The sequence below is a fragment of the Podarcis bocagei genome (genome assembly GCF_964188305.1).
Source record: "Podarcis bocagei genome assembly, chromosome: Z".
Lineage (NCBI taxonomy): Eukaryota > Metazoa > Chordata > Lepidosauria > Squamata > Lacertidae > Podarcis > Podarcis bocagei.
The window spans coordinates 47,143,546-47,160,145 of record NC_138140.1 but is presented as its reverse complement, the minus strand read 5'-3'; the positions used below and the strand labels follow the sequence as shown (position 1 = coordinate 47,160,145).

Below are 16,600 nucleotides of genomic sequence, written 5' to 3'. Positions count from 1 at the left end.
TTCCTAGCTTGGGTGCTTTTTTGGCGGGGGAGGGAGGGAGGGAGAAGTGCCACCGTACCTTCGTCCAGTTTCCTACTCAGCCAGCTGGAGATAGTGGAAATAAAAATAAATAGGAAGAAGATGTGGGTGCGGGAAAGCCCTTCCGGAGCCCACCGCTTGCCTCCTAAACGAAGCTGCCTTTAAGCGAGGAGTTGGGATCCCTGTCGCGTCATCCCGAGATGGATCACTCGAGGTTCTGATGGAGCTGCACCCCCCCCCCCCACGCACAGAGAGCAAGCGATGCTCAGCGTCCAGGTAATGCAGAGAAGAGTGGAAGGCAGGCGAGGCGGGGGGCGAACGAGGAGGAGGAGAAGGAGAAAACGTTTCTAGCAGTCCTTCTGACCTAGGTGACTAGTCCGTCTTGTTCTCGGGGGGCACGTTCCTGAGCTTTAAGGCTTAGTGTCTGCACCGCATCTCACTAGAAAACGAGGCGGGGTCCGTAGTGATACTGGGGGAGAGAGGAGGAAAGGAGAGCGCGAAGCCTCTGCTCCCATTCCCAATGCTCAAGAATTTAACACCCCTTCCAACAAGCTGAGAAGGGCGGAGCAATTCTGCAGACTTCGGTTCGCTGAGAATACCAGCCGCTTTGCTATTTCCCAATAATAACTTTTTGAAAAATCTCTCTCTCTCCCTTTAAGAGAGAGGTTATCTGTGCAAGGAGGAATATATATATATACACACACACATATACATATTCATATATATATCCCACCTCTCGCTCTGCTCTTTATGCCTAGGCAACAGCTGCAATATGATGGGAGGGGGGGCGGGAAACCAATTATATATTATTTTTAACACACATAAATATACAGCTTCTCACTCTTCCCCCTCCTTAGTATTATTCTTCCCCTTGATGCAAAGTACAGTCAGCTCATTAAGAGACCACTGGTTTATTTTTATTTATTCTTCCCCTCAACGCCACATATTTTTGCTTTGCACGCTGTTATATGATTTAAAGTGGCAATGAATATCTCCCGGAGCACCGGGACAGATTTTTCCCAAGGCAGGCGAAGAGGCAACTAGTCCAAGCAGAGAGTTTTTATTTAGAGATGTCAGATTGGAGAAGGGAGGGGGGTTCTGAAGATGCAAATGTGCACTTAAGCCAGGCAAGGGGAAAATTGAGGGTTTTAAAGGAGCAGAGCAACCTTCCTTAACTATTTAGCCTTGCAATCAGCTCCACACTGACAAATGGGTTCATGTAACTGATATAATTTTGGGATGCTGGTTTGCATTAGGCAGGGTGGCCTGAGAAAACTACCACTGTTTGGCATAAATAATCTGCATAGTATTGTAAATCCACCAGTGTTTCCTTAGCACGTAAAAGCATAAGAATGCCATACGAGGCCAAACCAAAGGCCTATCCTTTTCTACGTGCTTCCAGAGTCTCTTACACGGCAAGCTGTTTATTGGGCATTCACCCTGATTTCCTTGCCCAAAAGCTCAAATGGGGTTAGGCTATGCCCATGCTTTACTGAGCATTTGTAGGAAGGTTATACAAATTGCTGGAAACCAGGAAGAGGGGAGTGCTCTTCTACTCAGGTTTCCCACGGGCGTCTGGTTGGGATCTGTAAAGAAAGGAGGGTGGGCTAGAAGTGCCATTAGGCTGATCCAGCCTGATCTTCTTATGTTCGCTATGACACTGAGCATGCATACTGATTTGCCTGTGTTGTGTCTATATATCTTCTAGTTCATCATACTTCCATTCCACATTTGCTCACTGCATTTCCCTGTTGCGTTCCTAGCTACAAAAGGTGCATTGCTGTGGATTTGTTCTGAATGTGCAACAGATCCCTTCAATCCACTTCAATTGTGCAAACCTAAATTTTCAGTATGTGCTCACATCACTTCCACAATATACTGACTTCAGGGAAGCCTACAAGCCTCACAGTATGAAACTAACCCACCTAGGCTAGTTGTCAGTTTCCAGCATCCAATACTGATAGATATACTGCTACTGATCATGTATCACTTTTGACAGCTGTTAATAAACTCTTCTTTTGAATTTCCAGGGGAGGAGCTGCATTAGTCCATTGTAGCAAAACAGCAACAACAAAGCATCTCGGGGCACCCTAAAGGTTAGGAAACTTATGGTGGGTTATGGTTTTGTGGATTAGGGCTATGTATACTCATAGGGTTTGAAATACACAGGGTTGAGGTTTTTGACAGAACAGTTTTGTGCAGAGCCTTTGAAATTGAGCATACCTTCATGTAAGGAAGTTGCCTACTGTGCATTGTTCCTATACATATACATGGGCATGTTTATGAAGTAGTGCATCAGTGTCACCTCCACACCCCGTAAACATTGGTAGAAATGACATAACACCTCACTGCACATGGACATATGTAGTTCCTTTCTTCCTTTCTTTTAAATGTGCGTCTTTGGATATTCTAAGTATTAGGGGTAGCATCAAGGCAGACTTGAGGGGAAGGGAGGCAGAGTTTGTGTGTTCTCTCTGTGTGTGTCCAGTTTGGGATGGGATTTAGAGTGTGTGTTCTTGGTACTAGGCAATCGGGGCAGATTAGGGATTCTGCTGGTTCACCACCAGTGGCGTAGCGTGGGGGGTGCAGGGGGGCCGGCCGCACCGGGCGCAACATCTGGGGGTTAGGGTTAGGGGGCGCAAATCCACGGGTTAGGGGGCGCAAATTACTTGCCTTGCCCCGGGTGCTGACAACCCACGCTACGCCACTCTTCACCACCCACCCCACTGCCCAGCAGTCTCCCTGACAGAGCTGTCAGAGCTGATCTTGGAGGCAGTGTTGAGGACTCCCAGACTGCTGGTGTTGGGGGACTTGGCATCCATGCTGAAGGCCCAAAGTGGTTAGCTCTGGGGTGGTTCAGGACTTTATGGCTGCCGTGATAACCATGGGGCTGTCCCAACATCATCAGCCTAACGCATGTGACAGGTTACACTCTGGATGTGTTTTCTCAGCTGGGCAGGAAGAAGGTGGGGGATACTGACACCAGTCCCTTGTCATGGTCAGATCACTTCCTGCTGAGATACAGTGGTGCCCCGCAAGACGAATGCCTCGCAAGACGGAAAACCCGCTAGACGAAAGGGTTTTCCATTTTTGAGCTGCTTCGCAAGATGAATTTCCCTATGGGCTTGCTTCGCAAGATGAAAACATCTTGCGAGTGTTCCGATTTTTCCCCGCTCCCCCCCTTTTGCTAAGCTGCTAAGCCGCTAATAGCCTTTTAGCCACTAAGCCGCTAAGCCTTTAATAGCCGCTAATCCTCTAAACCGCTAATAGCGCTAATCCGCTAAGACGCTAATAGGGTTGCTTCGCAAGACAAAAAAACCGCTAGACGAAGAGACTCGTGGAACGGATTATTTTCGTCTTGCAAGGCACCACTGTATAGCCTTTCAGCAACTTCCCCCCTATGTAGAGGCAGGAGACCTAGTAGGATGATGCACCCTCAAAGGCTGCCTCTACAGCAGCCTCTTGGCAAATTGGGGGTGCTGCTCTTCTCTTCCCACTCCATGGGAGGAAACAGTGGGCACTGCCCTCTGGGGTCTCCTGGAGTCTACACCTGCCTGGCATGATTCAGAGTAGCTACCCTGCCCTGCTGACATGGCCTTTGATTTCCAGTTCAACCATTGAACATTGTTGATTTGATTTCCCTCCCCCACTTCTTCCTGATGAAGTGGTGGGCCTACATTTTGGGGGGCCTGAAACTTGAACGGTTATGAGGGCTCCTTCACAACCAGCAACAAGATCTGGGCAGCCACTTTTCTCTTCTTTAGTGGGTTTTTTATAACAAGCTTTACAGCATCTGTGCTATTGATGCTCAGACTTTGGCACTGTTGAAATATATACAAAAAAATAAAAATAAAAGTGAGTTGTACAACTCAAATGGGGCCTCCTAGATGGCAAAATGTTAAGCAGTGTGGGCATGACTAAAATTGCTTCTGGAGCCCCTGAAGCAGGGATTAGGAGCCCTGAAGCTCACGTTTTATTATTTCATAGTAGATCTGCCCTGTCCTGATGTAGAGCTTCACTCACCTCTTATTCCCTGGCAGGGAGGTGCCACTTTGTGGTTTGCCTTAGGTGCTGAAATGTCTTCTGCCAGCCCTACACCAGGCTCATGACCCTTACTTGCAGGCCACAAACAGGGCTTCTTAAGGATCAGACAGGCTTGTGTATGTTTGCCCCATATCTATGGTCAACCAATGGGTGAATTCAGACATATTGCATTAATTTTCCTGATTATAATGCTAGCGCTTTTGTCCCATTTTCCAATGTTCCTTTCACAATGCGGTACCTGTTGTGTTACAGAACTGCAGCTTTTAAAGCCAATATACTGGCATGTTGTGCTAAATTTCATTCACATCAGTGGGTGTTGTGCAACACAACAAAGTCCTTTGGGCAATGTCACTATTCCCCCACCCATTCCATACATGTCTGCTTCTGTTCTCCCATGATTAAAACAAGAGGGAAGAACCATATGCTAATATACTGCCCCACATTTCATCACTTTACTCCTGTTATTTTCTGAGTAAAGAAGGCTGAAAATGATTTTTTTCTAGCATCAACAGTGAAATGAGCACTAAACGTGCATGATATTCCATTAGTTGTTTCAGAAGTGGCTTTTATGGAAACTCAAATAAAATGCAGGAAAAAAGAAGGAAATGGAATGTGAATGCAGCCAATGATTCATGGTAACCAATTTTTTGTATTATGGGACAGAGAGGATGCTACAGAATCATAGAGTTTGAAGGGATCCTGAGGGCCATCTAGTCCAACCCTCTGGGATTCAGGAATCTCAACCCTCTGGGATTCAGGAATCTCAACCCTCTGGGATTCAGGAATCTCAACCCTCTGGGATTCAGGAATCTCAACCCTCTGGGATTCAGGAATCTCAACTAAAGCATCCACAACAACTGGCTGTCCAACCTCTGCTTCTAAACCTCCATTGAAAGAGAGTCTGCCACCTTCCAAGGGAGATGGTTCCATGGTCAAACAGCTCTTACTGTCAGAAAGTTTTTCCTGATGTTTTGGCAGAATCTTCTTGTAACTTGAAACCATTAATTTGAGACCTACCCTCCAAAGCAGGAGTAAACAAACTTGTTCTGTCTTCCATGTGACAGCCCTTCATATATTTGAAGATGGCTCTCATATCTCCTCTCAGTCTCCTATTTTCCAGGCTAAAAATAACCAGTTCCATCAGCCACTCCTCATCAGGCTTAGTTTCCAGATCTTTGATTATCTTGGTTGCCCTCCTCTGCCCACATTCTAGCTTGTCAATGTCCTTCTTAAATTCTGGTGACCAGAACTGAAGACAGTGTTCCAGGTGTCGTCCGACCAAGGCAAAAAAGAGTGGTGCTAGTACCACTGTAGCCCTCCTGTTGCTGGTGTGTGTGTGCGTATCCTCAACCATCAGGTGGAGATGATGGGCTGTGAAAGATTATACTACAGGAACATCTCCAACTTCCTGAACTCTGGGCATAGTTGTTGAATCAAAATAGCTATGGAACTTGCAGTGATAGCCACCAACTTGAATGACTTTAAAAGAGGGTTGGGCAAATTCATGCAGGACAAAGTGGTCAACAGCTACTAGTTATGCTAACTATGCTCCAACTCCACAGTCAGAGGCATAAATGCTTCTGAATACCAGTTACTGGAAAGCACAGGAGGTGAGTGCTCTCAGGTTTGGCTCTGCTTGAGGGTTTCCTACAAGAATCAAGGTGGCCACTGTGAGAACATAGGGCCATTGGCCTGATCCAGCAGGCTCTTCTTATGTTCTTACAGTCGGATTGGTCAATACATGAATTTAGGAAGAGTTCTGCATCTTATTCAGACTCCTGTTCTTACAGTGGCCAACCATATGCCTATGGGAAGCCCATAAGTAGAACCTGAGTGCAACAGCACTCTCCTCACTTGTGATAACCGGGAATTGTTATGCTGGGGCATCGTGCTTCTTTCAGTGGAGGCACGACATAGCTATCATGGCTGTTATCCCTTAACAATCTTTAACCTCCATGCATTTCTGCAATGCTCTTTTAAAGCTGTCCATGTTGGTAGCTGTCACTACATCTGGTTTGTTGTGAAGCAAAGCATATATGCTGCCCTGAGCCTAGCTGAATCCTGGAACATCCATGACAAAATAATTTATAGTTAACAAGTCTGTAACATCTTCTTCCTGCCAGACGGAGCAGTAACAACTGCTCTCCTCCACAAGCAGCATCTGATATTACAAAACTCAAAATGCCTGTACAGAAAAGTCTTGTCATGATTCTTCAGATGACTGGGCATGTCCTTTCTTAAGGCAGCAAGGGAATGGTCGCCCCGCCTCCCAGCCCTTCGCTGGATATGTCAAGTCAACTGCCTGTCGGAGTTGTAGAATGAAGGAGGGAGGGAGAGAGAGAAAGCCAGCATAGAATCTGTCTTTGCACAGGCAACCGTTTTGAAGAACCGATGTGAGGGGAAGCAGCATGAAGCTGTAAATACACGGAAGGCAGAGCCGCTGCAACCGAGTACTGTGCCAAATAAAGCAGAAGAAATGCCGTCAAATCTGCGTCTCCGCATGGTTCCAGATTACTTCCAGCTAGCTTCCTCCAGTTTATCCAGGAGACCTCTCCAAGCTACTGCGAGTAACCTACCGCCTGCATCAGGGAGGCACGCATCAGCCAAGAGCACATTTCTCACTGCAGTCTCCGAAGGCTGAGGCTGGTTCCTTGTATAGCATCCATTATGCACAACAAGTTGTTTCCTTTGAAGTCGGATACAATTTGACAAACAGAAACTGCCATTTATGGGCATTTCCCTCTTCCTGTAAACATAACCTCAGGATTTCTTAGGCCTAGAAGGACTCAATCTACCCTACCTGGGTTGCACCAGTATTGCATCAATTTCATTTTTCTTTTTAAAAAAGCTACACAAAATGTGCACAAGAGCCAATCTGGCTGCTTGAAACCACACACTGCAAAACCAGCATTAGGTGTTGGCACCATCTGGCAAGTAGGGCCCTTGCTGTCAAAGCCCCTTAATCCTGCTACTTCTCCTCCTCTCAGTTGCCTCCTCTTTGCATTCCTTCTTCATGCAATTAAGGAAGGAGTGAGGACCAAACTCCTGAACCTGACAAGCTGCATTCCCTTCTCTCCTCGTTTGGCTATGTAAGCTTCTTAACCCCAAACCTATGGGGCTTCCTGATTATTAACATCTACCCTGCTACCTCCACCTTCTTTCCTACCACCCCTTGTCCCCTGGGCTGATTGGAATGCTTATTTTTCTACATCTGTAGTATCATTTCAAGAGATGATTAGCAAGTGTTAGTCATCACACCCTCTCCTGTGATTGGGCAGTGTTGCAAATAAGATTGGTTGGGCCTCAGATATCTGGCTGTAGCTCAGTGGAAAAGCTCAGGTTTGTTGGTTTTTTGCATGCTGAAAGTCTCTGATTCAGGGTCCAGGATCTCCAGGCGGAGGTGGACAAAAAGCCTGACATCTGGAATCTGAAGGTCAGGTGCCAGTAGGGATGGGTGAATTAATAGAGGCTAGGTCTATCAATAGTTATTAGTTAAGTGGAGCTTCCCTATTCAGACCATATACCTCTGAGTCATGGGTTAGTCATTCTTGTCAAAGTTGTCTAAACTAGCCACTAGCGATGAGTGAAGCTGAAAATTTAAGTTTCTCTCAGTTTCTTATTTTTTCTAGTCATAGGTTTAGCTCAACACATTTCAACATCAGCTTGTGAATTAATTTTCTTATGAAAATTCACCACATTCTTTCATAATGTACACAAATGAGTACATTATTTTCCCTAATATAATGCATTTTTGTATGTTACCTTCACCATTGATTGCATTCGTATGCACGCTTTACCCTAGCTTATGCATTTTTGTAATGCATTGCTTGACTGGAAAACTGCATTGCAGAATTTGGAGAAATGTGAATTTCAAGTGAGAATTTTGGTTCTCATATTATGTTGGATGATGTGAGATAGGTTCACTTTTAAATGTTAAATAATTTTAAGATGTATTTTAATTAATTGATGTCTGTTTTTATGTATATTGTGTTGTTTTTATGATGTTAGCCACTCTGAGCCAGGCCTTGGCTGGGGAGGGCGGGATACAAATAAAAAATAATTATTATATATTATTATTAAATGGATTGAATTTCTCCCCCATCTCAAGGCCAGTGGAAGGAGACACAACCTAGCAAGATAGACTGATTGTTGCAGAGTACCCTAATTCAGCCAGAACTCTGTACATGCCCCAGAACTGTGTGTGGTTTAGCTTTGCTTCGAGCAGCAAGAGTGTCATGGAGGTGGAAGAGAAAAAACCTCTGTGGTGGAATCCAGTGGTGATTTCAGCATGTGCTAACAACCACAATCAGAAAGGTGGAATCCATACACCTGGGTAGAGAAATTTTGTTTTGTCCTCAGGGCCTAATTCCTTTCTGGTGTGGTGTGGTGTGTCACATGCTAGTGGTGGGTGGGGCCATAGGCAAAGTGAATAATAGAACTGTAGAGTTGGAAGTGACCCCAGGGGTCATTTAATCCAACCCCCTGCAATGCAGGAATCTCAACTAAATCATTCATGACACCTAAGATATGTAATGAAGGTGCCAGGTGAGCCTGCTAGGGGAGAGCATTCCACAAAAAGGGAGCCACTGCAGAAAAGTCCTGTTCTCCTGTTGCTGCTGCCCTTGGGACCTCTTGTGGAGGAGGCAGATGAAGAAGGGCCTCAGATGCCGATCACAGGGTCTGGGTATATATGAATGAAATAAATAGAAATGAGATCATTTAACAGACCTTATTTGACAGCTTAAAACTGAACAAGATAGAGAACAATGCTTGTAACAGCGGAAAAAATAGTATACAAAACATCCATACACTCCAAATCCATCTATTCTCAATAGTTTGGACCCCAAGATCATTTTTCAGACATTCAGGGGTCCCATTCCACCTCTGCAGACACTCCTACTCTGGCTCTCACCCAGACAGCAGCATACATTCATTCCGGCACAGGGCTGCAAATAAACCTTCAGAGAGCAAGGGAGATGGCACCCTTGCCCCTGGGGCGACTTCTGAATTGGGGACCTTTATAGCCTTTTCTGCAAGCTAAAGATAAGGGGTATAGGGGAGAAACTTGCATTTCAAAGGGCATGTTTTAGAAAGAAAGAAACAGTTTTAGCATAGAACTGATGCTGTGTTCTCAAAAAAATAAAAAATAAAAAAAATTATCTATAACAACCAGAGTGTAAGAACATATTCCAGGCAGGCAGAAGCACGCAAAGGGAGTGCAAAGCAAGAATAGTGAGGTGTGGGAGGGGGGAAAAGAGAGTGCTGAGGAGAGGGTGCAAATTGGAGGGTGGGACAGAGAGGCATTCAGGGCCACATTTGCCCATTGCACCTGAGGTTTCCGACCTCTGCACTAACAGATCTGGTAGCAGAAAAAAAGGCAAAGACTGTTGCTCAGTGCCAGACCATTTGCCTTGCATGCAGAAGGTTCCAGGTTCAATTTCCAACATCTCCACGTAGAGCTGGGAGACCTTCCTGAAACCCTGAAGAACCATCAGCAGCAGAGGCATTTTAGGAGCAGCAAAAATGATGTAGAATGGAGCACTAGAGGTGTCCCCTTCCCCAAATATTAGCATCGCACTGCTGAAATTTGAGAGCCCAAAGTCTGCCACTGCTGCCGGCCTGTGTAGGCAATGGTGCGCTAGACAAACCAACAGGTTTGTCTCAGTATAAGGCCTCTTCCTATGTTGCTAGTATGAGACACCCTCCAATGTGGTGTTCTAAAGCACTCTTAGTAACGTAAGCCAGACTCATGTGCTTCATTAAACCTGCTGTTTTCAACCAGACTTGTCAACTGACATGTTTGCTATGATAATCTGCTTGGAAAATATACTGTGAGCCTGAGACTTGTGGCTTCCTTTAAGGGGAATTAATGTTGCAGGGATAATATTCACAGAAAAAAGTAAGATTACTGCCAGGGCTGTTTGTACATTGCTCTGCTTTAATCTTTTCCTCTCTTGCTTCTGGGTTTGGGAGGTGGGTTGTTGTTTTTTTTGGTGTTTTTTTCCAAGTTGCCCTAATTTTGCCAATTTTACATTCTCTATCAGTTTCAGTTAGGCCCTCTAAAATCTCTTATATTTGGCAAAATATTTTATATTCCTTTCTTTTTAAGTGCAGTTTTGCTCTCCGAGTGAATTTTGCTAATGCATCCTTAGGGGCGATATTTTTAAAATCTGTTTCCAGCAGACTGGAGAAACTCCTCTACCCCACCAATGACCTTTCCAAGAAGGGTCAAAAGAATCTCCCTAGTCAGGGATAATTGACTTAGCTTTGAATTTGCTTTGAATGCCCTTGGCAATATTCTCATGTTCTTAAATCTGACTGGCTGCATACTGTGGTGGCATCATCCAGTCTGATTGTCTAGCCTATTAATCATGCCATTCTTGATTGGCTAGGTTTACCCATGCCTAGAAGTTTGTTTTATTTATTAAATGTCTGCATCACCTTTCTTCAAATGACCACAGGGCAGTTTACAACATAGAACACAAATGTCCACTGCATATCATAATAACTATACAACATAAAGATCAAAACAATCATAATAAGGAGAAGTACATAATAATATGCAGATTCTCTAACAAGAGAAGACAAAATAAAGGGAGGGGGAAATCAGTTTCAGGGTGTCTTAGAATACAGAAAAACAGTGCACAAATATAGAACCTTCTTTCTGTCCAAAGCCAGCTCTCAATACCAGCCAATGACAGGCCCATCCAGATCTCACCTGAGAGCTTTCTTCTCCCCACCTGGATCTTCACTTCTCTGCCTCTCACTTGGGTCCTTTCTCCATCTATCAGCCCCATGCACAAGAGTGCAGTCCCTGGCCCCCGATGGCTAGAAGGAACAAAGGACAGTGTCCTTTGATGTCTCCCCCAAGAAGTGACTCCCATCACTGGGCCAAATAGCTTAGTCAGTGGTAAAGCATGAGACTTAACCTCAGGGTTGTGAGTTTGAGCCTCATGTTAGGCAAAAGATTCCTGAGTTGCAGGGGGATTGGACTAGAGGATCTTCGTGGTCCCTTCCAACTCTACTATTCTGTGATTCTGTGATCCCGCTGCCTGCAGCAATGCCCAGCTTTTCTCTCCCCACTCTTCAATGCATCCTCAGTGTGAATCAAATCCAGTTTGCCTGTTTCTATGCAGCACCAGCCAATTAACACTGTTCTAAAATGAGGGTAATGATGGCAACTGAAAGAAGTGAAGAAACGGGGTTATTCACCCCCAGTGCTGAGAGACTGCTGCTAACTCTCCCGTTCCATTAAAGCTGGGGAGCAGAGGGAGAGAAGTGAGGCAGGGCTGTTTCACCAGCTCTGCTGGGAGACCAGCTGTCTCTGGCCTTCCCTCAACTGTCACATAGTGGCAACCATTCCAGCAGGCTACTAGAAGCACAGCTCAGTTGGTAGTATAGCTCAGTTGGTAGAGCATGCATAGCTCAGTCGGTAGAGCATGAGACACTTAATCTCAGGGTTGTGGGTTTGAGCCCCATGTTGGGCAAAAGATTCCTGCACTGCAGAGGGTTGGACTAGATGACCCTCGTGGTCCCTTACAACTCTATGATTCTATAATTCTAAATTTCATCCTAAGTGTCATCCTAAGTGTCATCCTAAGTGACTAGCTCCCCTAAATCTAAAAGATGGATATAACTGCGCGCGCCGCACACACACACACAAGAAAACCCTTTTTGCTCCTTCTTCAACTGCTGCCCTACAAACTCTTGACAGATTAGAGAACTGGGCAAAAACAAACAAAATGAATTTTAACAGGGAGAAATGTAAAGTATTGCACTTGGGCAAAAAAAATGAGAGGCACAAATACAAGATGGGTGACACCTGGCTTGAGAGCAGTACATGTGAAAAGGATCTAGGAGTCTTGGTTGACCACAAACTTGACATGAGCCAACAGTGTGACGCGGCAGCTAAAAAAGCCAATGCAATTCTGGGCTGCATCAATAGGAGTATAGCATCTAGATCAAGGGAAGTAATAGTGCCACTGTATTCTGCTCTGGTCAGACCACACCTGGAGTACTGTGTCCAGTTCTGGGCACCACAATTCAAGAAGGACACTGACAAACTGGAACGTGTCCAGAGGAGGGCAACCAAAATGGTCAAAGGCCTGGAAACGATGCCTTATGAGGAACGGCTAAGGGAGCTGGGCATGTTTAGCCTGGAGAAGAGGAGGTTAAGGGGTGATATGATAGCCATGTTCAAATATATAAAAGGATGTCACATGGAGGAGGGAGAAAGGTTGTTTTCTGCTGCTCCAGAGAAGCGGACACGGAGCAATGGATCCAAACTACAAGAAAGAAGATTCCACCTAAACATTAGGAAGAACTTCCTGACAGTAAGAGCTGTTCGACAGTGGAATTTGCTGCCAAGGAGTGTGGTGGAGTCTCCTACTTTGGAGGTCTTTAAGCAGAGGCTTGACAACCATATGTCAGGAGTGCTCTGATGGTGTTTCCTGCTTGGCAGGGGGTTGGACTCGATGGCCCTTGTGGTCTCTTCCAACTCTATGATTCTATGATTCTATGATTCTATGATTCTATGAGAGTGGTGACTTTAAGAAGTGGTGCCAAAGCTTCCTCTTTTTACCTTTCTACCAAATTTTGGTCCTTGTGTGTTATGCCTGAGTGCAGGGACTGTCTTATTACTAATTTTATTGATTTATAATGATGATGATGATGACACATTTATAAGGGGCAGATGGGGCTTGTCCACCTGGGAAGTTAGCCCATCTAGTTGAAGAAAAACTCTGATCCTGAATCTCCACTGCCATGTGGGATATCTTCTGGAGAATAAAAGCCTTAGAAGTAAACCTTACAGAAATCCAGGGTGCCTACCTAATGGCGCCTTGTTATGCCTCCTTCTGGCAACTCCTGCAGCCAGTCTGGTGCCGGACCTCCTGCTCTGCTTTCCTTTGGACCCCGTCAGCAAGGCCAAGAGAGCTGTCTTGTCATCCGAACAGCCCAGGACCTCCATACAGCCTGCCCAGGCTTGTGCCCCAAGCCTGCTTACATCAGTCTGGCTTCACCCTCAAAGGCATACATACTCCATTGTCCAGTGTGGTGTAGTGGTTAAGAGTGGTAGACTCGTAATCTGGTGAACTGGGTTCGCTTCCCCACTCCTCCACATGCAGCTGCTGGGTGACCTTGGGCCAGTCACACTTCTTTGAAGTCTCTCAGCCCCACTCACCTCACAGAGTGTTTGTTGTGGGGGAGGAAGGGAAAGGAGAATGTTAGCTGCTTTGAGACTCCTTAGGGTAGTGATAAAGCGGGATATCAAATCCAAACTCTTCTTCTTCTTCTCTCAAGGCAGATGGATGCCAACATTTCTAGCCCGTCGTTTGGCCAACCTGGTCTTACGATGTTTGAAAACATGATTATAAAATATATAGTAATAAAAACAAACATGTTAAAAGCAATTGTCAAAACACAGTACAACACATTTAAACCAGTGTTAAAGAATAACAGCCTAGTGGTCAGCTTTGCAGCTTAGTTTTCAAAGCTCAATAAAGTTCATAGTAGAACCAATGGTATTAATGGACCTGGCTATCAGGTCCTTTCATTTCAGTGGGTCTATTCAGTGTAAAACTCTTTTGGTTACAGCCATCTGTATTCAGAGACTGTATACTTCTGAACACTGACCGCTTGGCGAGAATGACAGACAAGAGCTATTGTCTTCATACATTTTCATTGGGCTTGCTAGAAACATTTGGATGGTTTGAAGTAGAAATATGGGAGAAATCTGATAAAATTTCACATTTAAAGCTAAAATTGCCACATCTGCAGCATTGTCTCTACTGACTGGCAGCAGAGGAGGAAAGCAGCAGAAAGGCAGGGAAAGTAACTGGTTACCTGTTTTCCTGCTCCCCATTTGTGGAATGCTCTCCCCAGGGAGGCTAGCCTGGCACCTTCACTACATATCGATCAAACAGCCACAGTTCCATCAACACAACAGGGGTTAGAATTCAAGACAGATGCACTATTGCTGCATTCAGGAAAGCTAAGGTGATAATCCTCATATCTGAATACACCTTTAGTGAGTTTCATGTATGCAAACTGAGTGGGAATTTGAACCCTGAGCTCCCACGTACTCCAAGCCCAACACTTTAAACACCACAGTAAGCTGGCTGCTGTGGCAGTGAACTTTGTGAATCAATTCTACTTTTTTGTATGTGTTGGGGAAATGCCTTTTTCATCTCCACATCACCTTCATTGGCATCTGAAAAGGTTTGTGCGCAGTGGTCCTGCAGTGACAGCATTTACTCCCAGTGTTCATATCAGAAAGGAGTTTTTCTTCATAAGAAAATGTAGAGGAGGAGGCCTCATATTTTTCAGAGAGAGATGGGGAAATAGAGGATCTCTTCCTATCATTTCTGTTCTTCTTTAGTAGGTCAAAGCAGGCAGCCGATTACCTTCCAGTGCTGCCTTTGCCTTGGGAGTCTACTGAGGTCTGACAGTGATGTCTTCTAATTGTTGTTTATAGATGACACAAGACATCACACTCCTTTCCCCCTCCTCATCCTAGTTTTGTTCTGAAAACCTGCTCATTGTGCTTACTCCTCTCTTTCCTTATTTTATTCCCTGTAAAATGTCTTCCCATCAAAAGGAGGAAGGACAGAAAATCCTTTCATGTGGGTTTGAGGAAATGTCACTGTATTGACAATGCTCTATGATGCTTGTTTTTGTTTTTGCTTTAATAGGGCAGAACCCAACAACAGTTTCTTACACAAGACTGGCTGGCTCATGCAGTGGACACTCAGGAGAATGGAAGGTACCTGAAGCAAAGAAAGAAAGAAAGAAAGAAAGAAAGAAAGAAAGAAAGGGAATTTCCCACTACTTTCTGGTCTCAGTCTGGGAAGCTAGGCTTGTGTACATGTAAGACCAGTTCTGTATTCCCCCGCCACTTTAAATAAAGAACTAGGTGTAAGAGGCCACATCTGCACCATGGATTTAAAACACTGTGACACCACTTTGATTGCCCTGGCTTCCCCTAAAGAACTGTGGGAACTGTAGTTTGTAAGGGGTGCTGAGAGTTATTAGGAGACCAACATTCCCCTCGCAGATCTTCATATCTCAGAGTTTCCTGGGAAGAGGAACTGATTGTTAGTGCTTTGAAGGGAATAAGTGTACCCTAGCAACTCCCAGCAATCTTAACAAACTACAGTTCCCACAATTCTTTAGGAAAAGCCATGATTGTTAAAGTGGTATCATGGTGGTTTAAATGCATAGCGTGGATATGGCCAGTTTAAACCTCAGTCTGCTTGCTGCTGTAAAGGGAAGGAATTTTGATGTACTTATTCATACAGTATAAGCACACTTAAATATTTGATACAGTGGTGCCTCGCAAGACGAAAAGAATTCGTTCCGCGAGTCTTTTCGTCTTGCGATGTTTTTCGTCTTGCGAAGCATGGTCCGTCGCAACTGTGCCTCTTCAAGCGGCTTTTTTAAAAAAGTGCAAGACGTTTTCGTCTTGCGAAGCAAGCCCATAGGGAAATTCATCTACCGAAGCAACGCAAAACCGAAAAACCCTTTCGTCTAGCGAGTTTTTCGTCTTGCAAGGCATTCGTCTTGCGGGGCACCACTGTATTTAGATTTTAGAGATGATATGTATATACAGTGGTGCCCCACAAGACGAATGCCTCGCAAGACGGAAAACTCGAGAGACGAAAGAGTTTTCCGTTTTGGAGGTGCTTCGCAAAATGAATTTCCTATGGGCTTGCTTCGCAAGATGACAATGTCTTGCAAGTTCCTGCTGGTTTTTTTCCCCTCCCCCCCTTTTCTAAGCCGCTAAGCCGCTTATCAGCTGATACGATTAGCAGATAAGCCACTAAAAGCAACTAAAAGCCGCTAATAGCGCTAATCCACTAATCCGTCAATGGGCTTGCTTTGCAAGACGAAAAAACCCACTAGACGAAGAGAATCACAGAATGGATTCTTTTCGTCTTGCGAGGCACCACTGTATTTTTAAAAGAAAAACAGGCTGATATTTAGCATGTTTTTTTCCAAAAAAAGATATGATGGAACAGAACGTTAAAGTTTCATTTTAGAAACATTGAAAGGTTTATATGAAGTGATATGGTGCAATATATGATAGTCTTTCTAGTACTTAGATTTTCTGTGGCACATGTATGTGTACTGGCCCCAAATTTTGAAATTTGAACGCTTTCAGAATTCTGCAATGCAAACTGTTTTTGGTATTTTAAAAAGGACTAAATGTTGCTCTTGAACAGGGGTGGGGGACTTCTAAGAGCAGCGCTTAAGACCTGGTGAATTTTAAGCCAGTAATATCAAGCATCATTTTGCTAAATTACAGAGCAATCCAAAAAGCGACGGGAAAGGGTGGATGGAAGCTACAGGAACTGCCAAAAATCCTAAGATCTACTGGGCTCATGCTGGCACAGAAGAAGGGAAAGAAGGATGCAATTTCTTTATTCTCCCCTTCCCTGCTTTACTCCCCCCATTCTTCTTTAAGTTTTCCTTTCCATAGGTCTGTTTGCCAGCCCCGGGCCTGGCATATACCCTCCTTTTGCCTATTATGGGAGCTAGT

At 44.8% G+C, this 16,600-nt stretch overlaps 1 protein-coding gene and 1 long non-coding RNA gene across 4 annotated transcripts in view; one reads left to right on the top strand and one right to left on the bottom strand.

The window, feature by feature from the left end:
• Positions 1–542, bottom strand: part of SLITRK4 (SLIT and NTRK like family member 4) — a 21,079-nt gene extending 20,537 nt beyond the window's left edge. Inside the window, exon 1 of one of the 2 annotated variants that reach the window (XR_014003987.1) lies at positions 59–141. The gene's annotated coding sequence lies outside the window, so the exon portion shown is untranslated. Of the gene's footprint in view, positions 1–58 lie in introns of both variants that reach the window. The other variant, XM_081178996.1, reaches the window with a different exon arrangement.
• On the top strand, positions 284–16,600 carry LOC308578599. 2 transcript variants are annotated; one of them, XR_014004014.1, is made up of 3 exons: positions 284–386; positions 14,754–14,928; positions 16,367–16,600. It is a non-coding gene; the product is annotated as an uncharacterized lncRNA (long non-coding RNA). The 2 variants fall into 2 exon arrangements; XR_014004015.1 differs by lacking the exon at positions 16,367–16,600 and adding an exon at positions 15,645–15,667 and having other exon boundaries at positions 14,754–15,389.